This window comes from Patella vulgata, chromosome 1, assembly GCF_932274485.2.
Source record: "Patella vulgata chromosome 1, xgPatVulg1.2, whole genome shotgun sequence".
In the NCBI taxonomy this organism is placed as follows: domain Eukaryota; kingdom Metazoa; phylum Mollusca; class Gastropoda; family Patellidae; genus Patella; species Patella vulgata.
In genome coordinates, this window is record NC_065879.2 from 30,167,416 (window position 1) to 30,183,288 (window position 15,873).

Below are 15,873 nucleotides of genomic sequence, written 5' to 3' on the forward strand. Positions count from 1 at the left end.
GTATTAATGGAAATTATGAAATTCAATCGACTTCGTTTCACTAATTTAAATTATGCATATAAATTGTAAACAGATCGAATGATGATAACAAAGTGAAACATGGGCCATGACTCTAGCATTAATTAACGGAAACTGCTGAAATTCAATAGTCCTCTTCGCTTCGCTAATTTAAATGATGCATATAACTTTCATACATAATGACGTTTTAACAATGGCATATATTAGTTTGTATTATAAAATACAGTTTTGAAGATTTCTGTGAAATATATTCTCAAAAATATCGTCACTTGCCCGGTGTAAATACATATTTTAAATGTCCAAAGCATTTCTAAGAAGGTTACACGTTTAGTAATTAAAATAATGCTGACGTTATCGCTCCCCTTTAAGACTTCTGAACTCCTTATTTTATTAGGGTTTAGAAGAAAGGATACGAGCTCAGCTGTGTCGAATGTCCGGAATGGTGACATTAAAACGACAGATTGGTCTGGCAGCCTGCATCAGTTATGTCGCTGGTGCAATTATTGGTTCTGGCATATTTATAAGCCCATCATCGGTTTTAATCGGATGTGGGTATTCCGTGGGAGTAACTCTTATGATGTGGGCCCTTTGTGGATTATTGGCCCTGTGTGGAGCTATGTGTTATATGGAGTTAGGTAAGGTTTATATATTTATCGCAATGTAAAGGCATAATTCTGTGGATGAATGTGTGTCATGAGGACTCAACTGTACGACAAATCGTGTTTGACTGTACGACAAATGTTTTGTAATATAAACCACTACCAAAAGCTAATTTTACAGCATTTTAGGATCCACATCCATACTAACCTACCCTAAGCGTTGGTTTCCATACATATAATATTGCATGGTAGGTCCTCGATTCGGTCGTGGATAGGCTCACATATGAGGGCGGGAAGAAATTCTTTTTCTTTAATGTACAATATGAACCTAAAACTGAAATTAGTAGCTATGTCAATTTCCCCGAAAATAGGAATTGACATTAGATCAAGTATGCACCGTTCCAGGCACGATACTGGCCCTTTGAAAATCCGAACGTATACATACATTTACCATATTCAATTTTTAATTAACAATTATAGTATCCATATAGAGTCAGCATATATGTTCGGTATGTGGTCTCAATAACCCAGTTAGTTCAGTTTTCGCTATCGACAAGGGCCCGGGTTAACTTAAATTGCAAGAGTCGGCACGGCAGGATTAAAGGGTGTGCGGAGCGACTGACCTGCAGCCAGAGGCGCCAATTATAAAGAGGCCACCAAATTAGTTCTAAAATAATTTTTTTTTACCACAAATAAATGTATCATTTATTATGTTGTCTGTGCCAGATAATCTATGTACATGTATGTACCATACTGACATACAAAGAGCATTTGTGTGAATCTGATGGATCATGACCAGAATATTCCCCTTTTCACTGGTGATGTCGAGGCGTCAGTGACATTTTCAGCCAGGGGCCCCACTTAAGCTTAGTTCAACCCTGGCCATTGACTTGTGCAAACAATCTAATTAAATAATTTGAATTTTGTCCTGTCTGCAGGCTGTGAATTACACGTGTGTTTATAATCATATTTGTGGGACGTTTACCGTACTCTTATACCAGAAGTCAGTGCGTAATGTTGCCAGTCTAATTTAAATATTGTAATCTATATTATATCTACATCTAATAATCGTATTTCAAATGGTTATAAGCACTATGTCACCCGGATTATTCTTGTATACGCTTTTACATAATCCACCACAATAAGCAGCCCTGTATACCAACACCCACAACTATATTTGTCGAGTAGATCAGGTTATCTAAACGCCAATACTAAAGAAACTATATGACATGTAAATGGACTACAATATAAAAGATAGGTTGCCAGGCAACGAAACATACGCCCACAGCAGCTAAATCGTCCGGGCAGTCAACAAGTGTTGTCGCATATTTTTACTTTTTTCGGTAATGAAACATTTTTAATACAGTAAAACTTTTTCAAAGTGATCAAGGGCCATAACTTTGGCAGTAATTAATCGGAATTTTTTGAAAATCAATAGGATTCTTCGTCTCATGACCTCAAACATTTTGTATAAATTTAAAGTCAATTAGATATCAACTTCAGCCTCTAGAGCATCCACAAGATTTTTTTAAGTGATCAAGGGCCATAACTCTGGCAGTAATTATCGAAAATCACTGAAAATGAATAGACTTCTTCGTCTCATGACCTTAAACACTGTGTATAAATTTAAAGTCAATCGGATATTAATTTTAGCCTCTAGAGCATCCACAAGATTTTTCAAAGTGATCAAGGGCGATAACTTTGGCAGTAATTATCGTAAATTGCTAGAAAATCAATTGGCCTTTTCGTCTCGTGATCTCAAACACTGTGTATAAATTTAACAAGTGTTGTCGCATATTTTTACTTTTTTCGGTAATGAAACATTTATAATACACTAAAACTTTTTCAAAGTGATCAAGGGCCATAACTCGCATATTTTTACTTTTTTCGGTAATGAAACATTTATAATACAGTAAAACTTTTTCAAAGTGATCAAGGGCCATAACTTTGGCAGTAATTAATCGGAAATCTTTGAAAATCAATAGGATTCTTCGTCTCATGACCTTAAGCACTGTGTATAAATTAAATGTCAATCGGATATTCACTTTGGCCTCCAGAGCGTCCACAAGATTTTTCAAAGTGATCAAGGGCCATAACTCTGGCTTCTTCGTCTCATGACCTTAAACACTGTGTATAAATTTAAAGTCAATCGGATATTAACTTTAGCCTCTAGAGCGTCCACAAGATTTTTTGAAAAGATCAAGGGCCATAACTCTGGCAGTAATTATCGGAAATCGCTGAAAATCAATAGGTTTCTTTGCCTCATGACCTTAAACACTGTGTATAAATTTAAAGTCAATCGGATATTAACTTTAGACTCTAGAGCGTCCACAAGATTTTTTGAAGTGATCAAGGGCCATAACTCTGGCAGTAATTATCGGAAATCGCTGAAAATCAATAGGCTTCTTCGTCTCATGGCCTTAAACACTGAATATAAATTTAAAGTCAATCGGATATTAACTTTAGCTTCTAGAGCGTCCACAAGCAATTGTGGACGCCGAACCGACGGACGGACGGATGGACGGACGGACGGACGGGCGGACGGACGGACGGACGGACGGGGGCGACGACAATATAGGACCACATTTCAATGTGGGCGTATAAAAATGAAATAAATATAATTGACATTCGAGTTTTATTAGAATAGTGGCGTAGCTAGAATGTTTTTTATTGCAGACATCAAATATATAAATACAACCCCATTATTAAAGAACAGTACATATTTATTTCATATTAATATTATAGGTTCAAGAGTAAGTAAATCGGGTGGTAATTATACCTATATAAAGGAAGGTTTTGGCGATGTGATTGGATTTCTGTTTGTTTGGTCGAGTCTCTTCATGCGACCTATGTCAACTGCCCTGGGATGTATGGCATCTGCGGAATATATTATGAGAGCTGTTTTTATGTGTTCGGATGGTGTACCATCTTCAGCCAAGACTATTTTAACTATTGTTATTTTGGGTAATGTATTTGTATATAATCTAACAAACCCACCGGCCGTAGCAATAATGTTCCGTTATTACACCAGATTTCACGGAGTATATATATATATATTATATATATTTACATAGTAACACTGTGGTATTAAAAACTATGTTTACAATTGTTTATGGTTACTAAAACATGTACACACGTGTATTAATCTGTTGTAATGGGTATATGTTATTGACAATAGGTGGTGGTTAATCTTGGGATAGATTAAGATAATTCATGGACCATTAATACTGATTCACATTTATTTTATAAAACGGGAAAATTTGAAATTTAGTTGTAGGTGTATTGCACATCTAAAGAGCCCATTTTCAATGCTACGAATATGACGATTATTAATCTCACACACAAAAAGAAGAAACACAGATAAACGAATATTTAATGAATGAATTAAGTGAATAGAAGACATTTCTTTAATTGGCATTTAAAATAGCCGCCTTCTCGTATTATCAGCACATACAATTTCTCGTTTCTTTGTGAATTTTCCAGAAGTTCCAATATTTATAGAATAATAATAAAATATGCGCGAGAAATCAACAAGACCCGGTCGTCAAGTCGCATTATCCCAAATATTTGGCGTTCGCAATTTTTGGAGAATAAAAAACTCCGATCAGTGGACGATGTTTTGACCTGATTTGGAAGAGCTGCGTTTTCATTGAGTCCGGTACAATATAGACTGTCCCGGTTTCCTGGTGAAAGACGATTTATCTGAAATACCATATGCAATGGCCAATAAGCTGTTCACATACATACATACATACATACATACATTTACCATATTCAATTTTTAATAAACAATTATAGTATCCAGATAGAGTCGGCATATATGTTCGATATGTAGTCTGAATAACCCAGTTAGTTCTGTTCTCCCTATCGACAAGGACCCGGGTTAACTTAAATTGCAAGAGTCGGCACGGCAGGATTAAGGGGTGTGTGGAGCGACTGACCTGCAGCCAGAGGCCCCAATTATAACGGGGCCACCAAATTAGTTCTAAAATATTTTTTTTTTTTACCACAAATAAATATATCATTTATTATGTTGTCTGTGCCAGATAATCTATGTATGTACCTCAAGAATGGCACCAAAGCCTATATATCGTCAACAAATATAGCACACGCGTGTGAAACGTATTCAACCAGAAACTCACGCAATTAGTACTCATGATTTTAAGTAAGCTGTCTACCTTATCGTAGCGTAGCCTTTAGAAGTCATTCCAGGGAGCAGTAAGGGCACCCGTCTTCGCTTTTTCTAGATATCAAACAATTATTTGACATACATCATTTGTAAGTTGCTGAAGTCTGAAAAGTGTACCGGAGTTTTTAATTGTGTAAACAACAACTTCATGCAATGAAATGCCTATACCCTGTTCCACGGACCAAAACGGATAGACTTAAGCAGAATGAAATTGAATTGAAATTCGAATATTTGCTATTTCCTTTTAGCTCTTATTACATGTGGAAATTGTTACAGCGTTAAACTGGGTGCATATTATCAAACTGTCAGTACTGTTTGTAAAGTTACAGTCTTAACGGTAATTATTGGAACTGGGTTCATCCATTTAGCACAAGGTAAATTAATCTTCTTCGCAATCTGTTGTATCACTGAAACTTTAGTTTGAAACGTTTCATTATTCATCACCTTACACGTATCATATTATCAAGTATACATTGTACAACCATGGAGTGGCAATTTACTTGCTACAATTTATGGTTGGTATTGGCAGTCGTTGCTGTGTAGTAAAGAATATTCAAGTATATTATGGTCCTGAAATTTGGTTATATTAGACAACACCATGTTGTTCATAATCCAGGATGATGAAAAATATTTAATATGCGGTGTGCGTGCATCATTATTTTTTAAAGGTCAGACGGAGAACTTCCAGAATTCATTTTTTACAACTGACACCACGATGCTGGGCTTAACAAAGGCATTCTATGCTGCATTTTTTGCTTATATGGGATGGTAAGTTGCAAGATATACTAATGCTGTGTAAACAAAATACCATGTTTTTATCCCCAATGTTAATCAAGGCAAAGCACTATTGTCGAAATGGGCACAAAGTTATTGTAAACAGTATGTTTAGTGCCATATTTATATCTATTTGTTTTATCAAAGCTGCTTATCATTCGTAATATATACTCTTCAAAAAATGTAGGAGATATTGAAATGCAAATACCTATGCAGGTTGTGATATGATAATTAATAGTCATGGACACTTGATATGCGTTGAGAGTATGTTCACAGATGAAGAACTTATCGCCCCAACAGAACCACCGAGCTGCAGGTTGTGATATGATAATTAATAGTCATGGACACTTGATATGCGTTGAGAGTATGTTCACAGATGAAGAACTTATCGCCCCAACAGAACCACCGAGCTGCACTTGCGACACGCAATAGCGCCATACACGTGGGAGGGGTTCATTGTCAAATTTGACACTTCAGGGAAGGTTTGATGAAAACTGCCGCGTGCTGATTTATCTATCCATGTTAGCATTCCTATCGGTTCTTGCATAAGATTTATTGTTTAGCGTATCTTTGCTTTAGTGTGTTACGTTTATTTTCATCGGGAGACGTGTTCGTCGACGTCAACGGACAACACTGCAAGATTTGGCCGTGGCACTGCAAGGGGGGTGGGTCAGATTGACCCAAATCGTGATTGGACGGTTGATTAGGAGCACGCCACGACGAATTGCTGAATGTCTGAGGATTGATGGGGCAATTACTCATTATTAAGACAAAAATCAGAAACGTCCATTTTCACTTTTGACTGTGTATCTCTTTGTGAGTGAAATAGGGCCGTCAGATAAGCCGCCCATATGAACTGTTTATGTTCATGTGTAGGCAATTGGCCTGTTATTAACATACACTGGTTACCTCTAATAAAACAGTAGTGCATTTCCGCAGTTTTGTATTGTTTCTGAATATCCCCTACTTTTTTTGAAGAGTATATTATATAAAAAAAACCATACACTAATAATTAAACACTCTTGGCAATGAAGAATTTCTTTTCTTGCAACCAATGATTTAATCAAAGAAAATGCGCCCACCTACAAACCAGTTAAACGAATAGGGACGGTGCCCGAAACATCTTCGTTGACCATGGAAATGAGTGAGACATTTACCACTTAGATATCGTTGTGTTATAACGAAAACCAACCTTGTATTTTAGGGATTCCGTAGCGTTTGGAACAGAAGAAATACAGAATGCAAAACGGTAAAATATCACAATTCTAGCAACTTTCGATAGTTAAAATCCATACATCTTTAAGTTGGCTGAACAATGAAAGTGTAAATCTAATTAACTGGTATCCGATACATTCAAGTTTTCTTCATTTTATTCGTGTGAAATAAAACATATCCGGAATCTTGAAATATATGTATATGCAATCGGGCGACATGTGTTGGAACAATGGACCCGCGTCTAAGCCCCCCCCCCCCCAAAAAAAAAAAAAAAAAAAAAAAAAACGAACAAGTACCACTCGTCCCAACTCCAATCTTCAGATCGACAGTCGTTTTGCTTCTTTTACAATTACAATTCCCAAAAATGTTAGCTATATGGATTCATCAAATGTGAAGTGGTATCAGATGTCTTAGAAAATAAGCTTACACTACCAATCGAAACTTTACTGAAACAAAATGGAAAGGAATGTAATATTGTAAAAGAAAATAATACCATGTTGCCACTAATACGTTCCTTATTTTAATGGCTGATGGAATGGAACGAAATGTAATATTGTAAAGTGACAAACCACTAAAAGAGAATAATACCATGTTGCTACTAATACGTTCCTTATTTTAATGGCTGATCCTTACTTGTCTGCTGTAGATAATATGGCTGTTACGATACGTATATTAATAATCATCTTTTTTATATTTTGCGCACACTTCTGACTTACAGTATCCGGAGGTTGTGGGTTGTTTTATGTGTGATGTAGTCCTTCTGAACTTGTTTATTTCTTTCTGCATATCTAAAACAGTAAAAATGTACCAGAAATTCCCGTGAATTAAAGTACCAAAGGAGGTATCTCACTTTTGTTTTGTCAGTAACCATCCTGGGCAGTGTACTGTATGGAATTACCCTGTGAATTAAAAATCCAGCCTGTGTAACGTTAGTTAAATTCTGGCAATGAAACCACTACCGTTCCGACGAAAAACAGTCATATTTTACCCACCGCAGTTGACAACAGTCAAGCGATAAATCATTAAAATGCTGGACTTGTAATGTAGAAAGTGGGGTATTTTTGTGCTTTTTATGGCATTCCATTCCATTTCGTTTTTAAATTCGTTTTGGTTTGTAGTTCGAAGCTACCGATTACTGGCTTTACTTCATAACAATAAGAATCTTTATTTAATTAACCGTATTAATGGACTACTCTGGCTTCAATTCATAGCAATAACACTAATCTTTATAACTAACCGTATTAATGGAAACAGTTGAACTTGGTTCATAACTATGATAACAAACGTAAACAGTTATTCGTATTTTAATGGACCATTTTTAGCATTTACTTTTATAGTTTCTGAATTCGTTATTGATATGTTATTTTGATTGCTTTCAGAAACCTACCCTTGTCTATATTAATAGGAGTACTAATACCTACTGTAGTATATGTCACAACAAATGTAGCTTACCATGCTGTTCTCACTACTGAAGAAATATCATCTGGTTTAGCTATAGCTCTAGTAAGTACATTTTAATGGCAAAATGTACAGAAGTACAGTCGGTACTAACCATAGTTCAGATTCCCTCTTAGACACTCGTCTGCGTTATCGCCCTAGGTAAAAGCGGACGTTAACCCCGACAAAGTACGTGTATAGAAGTAGCTAACAAAATATTTGTGTATATTATAGATTATAGTTTTGCTTCGGTACTGGATCCGAAAACAACAAACTATGCTGACGATTGGACTCAAGGAAGTTTTTGTCTTTTTACTTAGATAACATCATGGTGGCCTAATCAGCTTCTGTTCATTTTTCCCATGCCAAAATTATGGCAATCATTCTGGCACTTTGAATTTAAGTTGGTTTTTTTATGTCATGATATGGTGAACGATTTAACTTTGACATTTTGGAGTGCCTGTGATGCATCTTTAAGAAGAGTAGATTGATTCTAAGTCTTATTCTTAATAGATCTTCGTAACTTGGAAGGTTATGTCGAATACATGATAAAGACCATTATTGTAAAATCGTTATTATTTAGTAATTTTACATAATTCTACATATTATTTATTGCTTTTTAATTATTGTGACAGGTATTTTCAAAGCATAAATTAGGATTCTTTCAATGGGTGATTTTACCGATCATCGGGTTATTTGCTGCTGTTTCTGGTAATACCAATATTTTTATGGCTAGTCGGTAAGTTCATGTTCTTCTTGTTATTTGGTTTCGTTCCGATGGTTTATTTTCTTACTTCCTGGATTCTATCCTCATAGTTCTAAACCTTTGTTTCAGTATGAACTTTGTTGCCGGAAGAGATAACCTCTTTCCACGCTTCCTGAGCATGGTCAGTATAACCAGGCGAACACCATTAGTATCCATTTTGTTTCTGGTTAGTTCTCAAAATTTTTTTTAAAACATGCAAGATTATAAATATAATTAAATACAGATTTAATGGAAATTTGTCTGTTCGGGTCGTATTAATCACAGACAAGAACCCACAAACGTCTTTTATGCCAACAATATCCATAATTTTGTCAGTTGTTTTATGAAATCATATAAATGATGGCATATAGAAGAAGCGTATATCTATATCATATCTTTCCTTGTCGTCCACCTTTTCCAATGCTTTATGAGCTATACTTTAGGTGCTGTCGACACAAAAAGGCACTGAAATACTATTGACAAACAAACTCCGTGATTAATAGGACCATTCAGACTAAGATTCTTACTTGTTTGTGTAATGTTTGATTTAATAATGAAACAATTCGGTGAATGGCACTGGACACCAAAATTAACGCAGCTGGTTATACTCCTTCTGCCATGCCCAAAAGCCACAAGCTATAAAGCAGTTCATTTACATTTAGATTTGATCAATCTATTGTAATGTTTTAACTTTCAGTTTCTAACATCTGTAATGGTTATACTTATTGGGGATATCAGATCTTTACTAACTACCTATTCATTCTTTAAAATAACCTGGTCTATATTTTGTGTAGCTTCTTTAAAATGGATAAGACAGAAATATCCAGACACAACGGACACATTTCAGGTATATCTATCTTAATATATATGTATATGTTTTGAAAAAAATGTATTTTTTGGTTCATTTAATATTCTGAATTATGCAGGAAACTCCTAAAATGTTACATTTTTTACGGAATCATATGGCTTGTTATAAGCACGAGAAAGGTTGGCCTAGTATTCGCGATTTTGAATCTATTTCACGATTTTGAACTGTTTATTGTTTGGAGTTGGGTGGCGCTCGTCGAGCTATTTTGAAACTTGCGAAAGCCCTTTGTGGGCCGACAAGAATTATGGATTTTTTACGACCGGTTCTCAATTGTTAGGTATAGCACCCGTGGGGCTGACAAGGATATTGTTATCTAATCCTTCGAACGGAAGAGAAACTCAAGATCCATTCGTGTTCCCATGATACTGCAAGTGAAAGACATATTGACAGTCGAAATTCGATGAAGAGTAAGCGCAGCTGACGGGGAGAAAATTATTCTCCCTAGTATTGCAGTTTGCACACTTGATCATAGAAAAGATATCCTTTAGTTTGTCTCAATATGACCGAAGTTAATCTTCGTTTCTATTTATTGTTTTGTATTTCAACCATTACGAAACCTAATTTTAGTTCATTTAAATTTAACGTCAAAAAACGAAATATATTATTTATATATTTTTTTTTGTTCTAGACTGTGCTGTTTTGTCCTATTGTTTATGTGGGTGTTTCTACAATACTTGGGATTTCCTTTTTGATATTGGACAATACGGTATTTCTGTCTACTGTAGCTATATTGGGAAGCGGAACCCTTGTCTATTATTTATCTCAAACATCAATGGTTAGATATCCACCAATTACAACTATTAATAGTGAGTAGTATATATAATTCCGTGTACAATTAAATGATGTCACTTCTTATGAATAACTAAGTATTGGTCTAGTGTTGTTAATGACGACGGCATTGCAGTGGTGGCTAGATATTAAAATGGCCATCGGAATACTACGTCTTCGCCAGGACGTTGTTTTAAATTTTTAATGCCGCCAGTCCGACACCCTACAAATTCAATTTTTTATTCGCATACTGAATGATGAATTATTTCGGAACACTTCACCGGCCAAAGTTAAGCTTATGGGCAAGGAACGTGAGTTTAGATATTGGATTTTACTTAATACTGAATTATAGTACTTAATGATAGTGCCATTATAGTATGTATGAAAGTTTGGTCTAAATATGCAATCCATAGTAAAAAAACAAAAAAAAAGATAATTCAATAAAGCTCATCTAATCGGATCGGAGTCGGACAGAATGTAGGCTACTTCGCTACAGTCCGGATTGGAACTATTTATTATTGGTTCGGAACGAGTAGGATTTTCAACATTCCAATGAATTTGTTTTAGACCATTTAGCAATTATATATTTAATTCATTATTTTTTTGTTATAACACTTAATTGTTTGATTCTATTTCAGACGTGATTGTCAAATTTAGTCATAGGTTGTTATTGTGTGATTTCTCTACAAAAGTCGATTATGGTGAATAAAAAAAGCTGTAATAATTGTTCATAATGATTTATCAAAAACATACATTACGTTAAATACACGATGCATATTATAATAAGCTACTACATAATGATCACGAATTTTTTAACATGTTGCCACTTTGGCGTTGTGTAATTATCACAGTTCTTACTCATGGTGTAGGACTGTTATTGTCAAAATTTCAATTATCCATAATTTTTTCAAGTTTTATACGCCCACATTTTCATGTGGACGTATATTGTCGTCGCCCCTGTCCGTCCGTCCGTCCATAATTGTTTGTGAACAGTCTACAGGTCACAATTGTTATCCGATTTCAATGAAACTTGAAATATAGGTTTATCACCCTAAGATCTCGGATCCTTTCGATATTGGCATGTATCGGACTGTAACTTCATGGATTATGGCCCCTGATTGTACGAAAAATCACGTTTTTAGCTTGTGAACACTGTAGAGGTCACAATTTGTATCCAATTTGGTTTAAACTTCGAATTTCGTGAAAATCGGCCCAAAACTAAAAGACAAAATGGCCGCCGTTCGTTCTCAAATAGCGTAAAAATATGGTATATCAAGGTTGTGGACCCTATAGAGGTCACAATTTTTATCCGATTTTGTTGAAACTTGAAATGTAAGTTTATAACCCAAATATCTCGGTTCCTTTCGATATTCCCGCATATCGGACAGTAACTTCCTGAATTATGGCCCCTGATTGTACGAAAAATTGCGTTTTTAGCTTGTGGACCCTATAGAGGTCATAATTTTTATCCGATTAAAAACAAACGTATTATTATATCACCGTTACACCCTAAGGACGGCTGAGTCCGAATTTTGTGAAAATCGGTCCAAAACTGACAGACAAAATGGCCGCCCCTCGTTCTCAAATAGCGTAAAAATATGGTATATCAAGGTTGTGGACCCTATCGAGGTCACAATTTTTATCCGAGTTTGTTGGAACTTGAAATGTAAGTTTATAACCCAAAGATCTCGGTTCCTTTCGATATTTGCGCATATCGAATTGTAATTTCCTAAATTATGGCCCTTGATTGTAGGAAAAATCACTTTCTTTTTAGTTTTAGCTTGTTCTCTATCCATCTCTCGAAAATGTGGGCGTATCCTGCCTGGCAGCCGCTGGTTTATAAAATCATTTAAATTTTGGATATGAAATATACATATCTGCAACACGTTTTGCCTTGTCACTTTTTGCCCTGCCCCTTGGGGTTGGGCATGCACCCCAAAATTAAAAGAATGAAGTTTACATGTACATGTATTACAATATTTGAATAAATGACAAGACATGGTGATATTTACTTAAGTGTGTCAAGTTAGGAAAGAAGAATACCATATTATATTATTCTAATCATTACACCATGCAGACAAAAAATTTGTTGTCAGGCAACATCTCCAATAGGCAACCCAAACTAGAAGACAACTAAGTACCTATATATAATAGAAGTTAGAACTATTTGTTGCTAATCAAACTCCCCATAAAATTAAATAACAAAATTTGTTCAGATAATTTAGGATGCCAGGCTGTATCCGGACATTCAAATATATGACTGCGACAAATAAGTCACATACTTATTGTACAACCATACTAAAATTTGACACAAAAGAGCCACAGAAAGAGAATCTTACCTCCACAAGGATCTTTTTGTATTTCCTTCAGATACCTGATTTTCACTCTCATTTTCACTGTAACTGCAATCAAATATTGTCAATAAATTATGTGCATGGCCTTGATAACAATCCAAACTGATGATGGCTGAATAAACAGATGAATAAACACCCAATGATGATGATGATATGACAACATGTCTTGTGTGCAGTTTTGGAAATTTTAGTCCTGATTGTCCCAAAAACCCATTCTGTCATTCTCATCTCTTGGAGTGCTCACTAGGGGTGATTGCCTCAGCAGCGTGGAGCTGTCTTTCTTATTCTTACTAGCCTAATACCTATTGGGGGTGTGGCTGGCCTTAGAATGTCAAGATGTGCTCTCCACAAAGTTTTTGTTGACTTTTCGGTGTAGAATCGAAGAAAAGGGTTTGAAAATACACTGTCTGTCAGGTTTTGTTGAATATTCACGATTTTGAGACAGAAGGATGCGAGAGTTGAGAGGTTGGTTAGGTTGAAATTAGGGCGGAAAATTGCATGTTTAGTTATTTCTACTTCCAGCTTGTGTATCTCAAGTTTTTCACGAAGAACCCCCTACGTGCTGTTGGGCAAGAGGGTGTCACATGTTGCTCCATCTGTGGTAGAAAGCGTTCTCCCAACCAAAATTTGGGAAAAAGTTAGAGCAGTCTATTTGTGATCTGTGGCTATATTGTTTTGAACGTAAGCAATGTGGCTAAAACTCCTTTGTAAACTGTTTTATGATTGGTTCGTAGAATCAAGCTACGATCAAGGGCAGATAACTTGAATACGTGAATATATAAACATATTTGTACTTTTCATGGCACAGTCAAATATGATATATATACTTGTACATTCTTTTATATATACATGTAGATTCTTTTTCACCTATCATGACACAATCACATTATTATAGCACACATACATGTATAATATGATAGCACTGAAATATACATGGACATATTAACTATTCAATTCATCATGACACAATCACATTCTTTTTCACTTATGACACAATCACATATAATATTATAACACACATAAGAGGAGGAAGGACCGGCCATCTGATGTTTGTGCCCAACTTCCTTCCAAAGAAACTTGACTGGTCCAGAGCAGGTATTAGTGTGGTATGCCATGTCATCAAAACAGCTCCCGTAGGATTTGTATGCTAAAATTTTTTGTTGTTGTTTTGGTATGATGTTGTATCAAGCTAACCAAAAATGTTGGGGTTCAAATTTTCCGACCCCTTTACCCCTCTGGGAGCGTCATTTTTGAAATCGGGACCTCCTCTGAACGAGAAGATGGCTATCTCCGCCAATAATGGTTGATTTTTCATGATCTGAAGTTCATTCTCAGGTTCTTTCATCATGCCGATCCCATGTATGATACACTTCAAGCGAATGGAAGTATTTTTTATTGACTTCCGGTTGGAAATATCAATTTCCGGTGTCAAACTCGGATCGATTTCGGTTGAAAGAAATCTATCACGCAGTACCCCTTTCTGTGGCTTCTGAATCGATTCGCATTTTTGATGTTTCTTCATACTCTGACGTACAGCCATTGCATAAATGATGAGAAGTTTGGGTGGTGTGGCCTGTGATATATCAACCAGGATAGCTAGCATATGACATTGGTTGAGCCTTTGCTCCTTCAACAGCATACCCTAGCCAGTTTGATACCACAAGGGTTCTCATCATTGAGAAACTCTTACATCTTGCATCTGCAGCTGAGAGTTACTGGCGGGAAGCAGGTGTTTGGTCACGTGACGCCCATGACCTCACAATTCTCATGGACCTTGTCTCCCGGGATCGTCGATTGGTCTGATTGGACTTCGCAGCTTCCCTGGTGCTGACTGGAGAGGTAAACTTGTGGGCATCACAAGGGCTGGTGCATACATGAAGCTTGATGGTGATGGCCCTGTCATTACCTGTTTCAAGAAGTTTGGAGAAGGGTGACTTGCCTTCGCGGGTCAAGGAATTGGAGAGATTTGCCTGCCAAGTCTACTCTCCATCTGTTCCTTTAACCCTACCGGCACTTAGATGACAATAGTTCAGTTCAGAAAACTTGGGAGAGATGCTTCCACTGACTCGTGCCGCATTGTCGCCCAATATAACACATACAGGAACAAAGTACATCGCGATACGCGACAAGTCGTACCTAACCCGATCCCTGAACCGTCCTGTCATTTAACGACAGCGGCTGGCAGTTGGACAAGGGCATTTAGGTTCCTGTGCCAAATCTTGTCTGCCTGCCCATCGTGTTGTAATTGAACTCACAAAATGTGGCTGTTTAACAGGCTGCCCAGGGCGATGCAGTTGCTAAAAAATGGTCTGCCTTATACATCTTTCTGCACATGTTATTTCCAAGATACGATCTTTTTGTTTTGTTTTTATTTTGTTTTGTTTTGGGTTTTTTTTTGTTTTGTTTTTTGTTTTTTTTTGTTTCGGCTTGTTAAGATTCTTTATGTTTTTGATATTAAACTTGTTTACTTGTTACAAATGTCAAAGTGTCTTGAATCTCATGACACAACATTCCAGTCACCCAAAACTTACCATATTAATCTTTTTACCATGCTTCAAAATCCACAAAAAGTGGTAGGCTGAGACACCGGAAATTGGTATTTCCCACCGGAATTCATTGAAAACTCAGTCCCATTTGCTTTAAGTGTATCATAGATGGGATCGGCATGAACTTCAGATTATGAAAATCCAACCATTGTTGGTAGAGATTGCCATGGACTCGGTCAGAGGAGTCCGGATTTCAAAAAGGCCCCTCCCAGAGGGGTCAAAAGTCGAAAAATTGGAACCAACCCTAGAATGGGGTCCGCATGATGAACAAACCCCAGAATGAACTTCAGATCATGAAAATCCAAAGATTATCGGCTCAAATCAATCCGAGTTTGACACTGTAAATTGATATTTCCAACC

The 15,873-nt window shown here is 36.3% G+C and overlaps 1 long non-coding RNA gene and 1 other non-coding gene across 2 annotated transcripts; both read left to right on the forward strand.

Annotated features, from left to right (window-relative positions):
• The first annotated feature begins 442 nt into the window (after positions 1 to 442).
• LOC130010565 (uncharacterized) lies at positions 443 to 5,573 on the forward strand. Its single transcript, XR_008785878.1, has 4 exons — positions 443 to 653; positions 3,363 to 3,581; positions 5,055 to 5,180; positions 5,475 to 5,573. It is a non-coding gene; the product is annotated as an uncharacterized LOC130010565 (long non-coding RNA).
• Positions 5,574 to 8,173: 2,600 nt separating this feature from the next.
• Positions 8,174 to 12,498, forward strand: LOC126808944 (uncharacterized). Its single transcript, XR_008785879.1, has 6 exons — positions 8,174 to 8,298; positions 8,868 to 8,971; positions 9,068 to 9,164; positions 9,675 to 9,824; positions 10,474 to 10,651; positions 11,252 to 12,498. It is a non-coding gene; the product is annotated as an uncharacterized LOC126808944 (transcript).
• Positions 12,499 to 15,873: the final 3,375 nt, after the last annotated feature.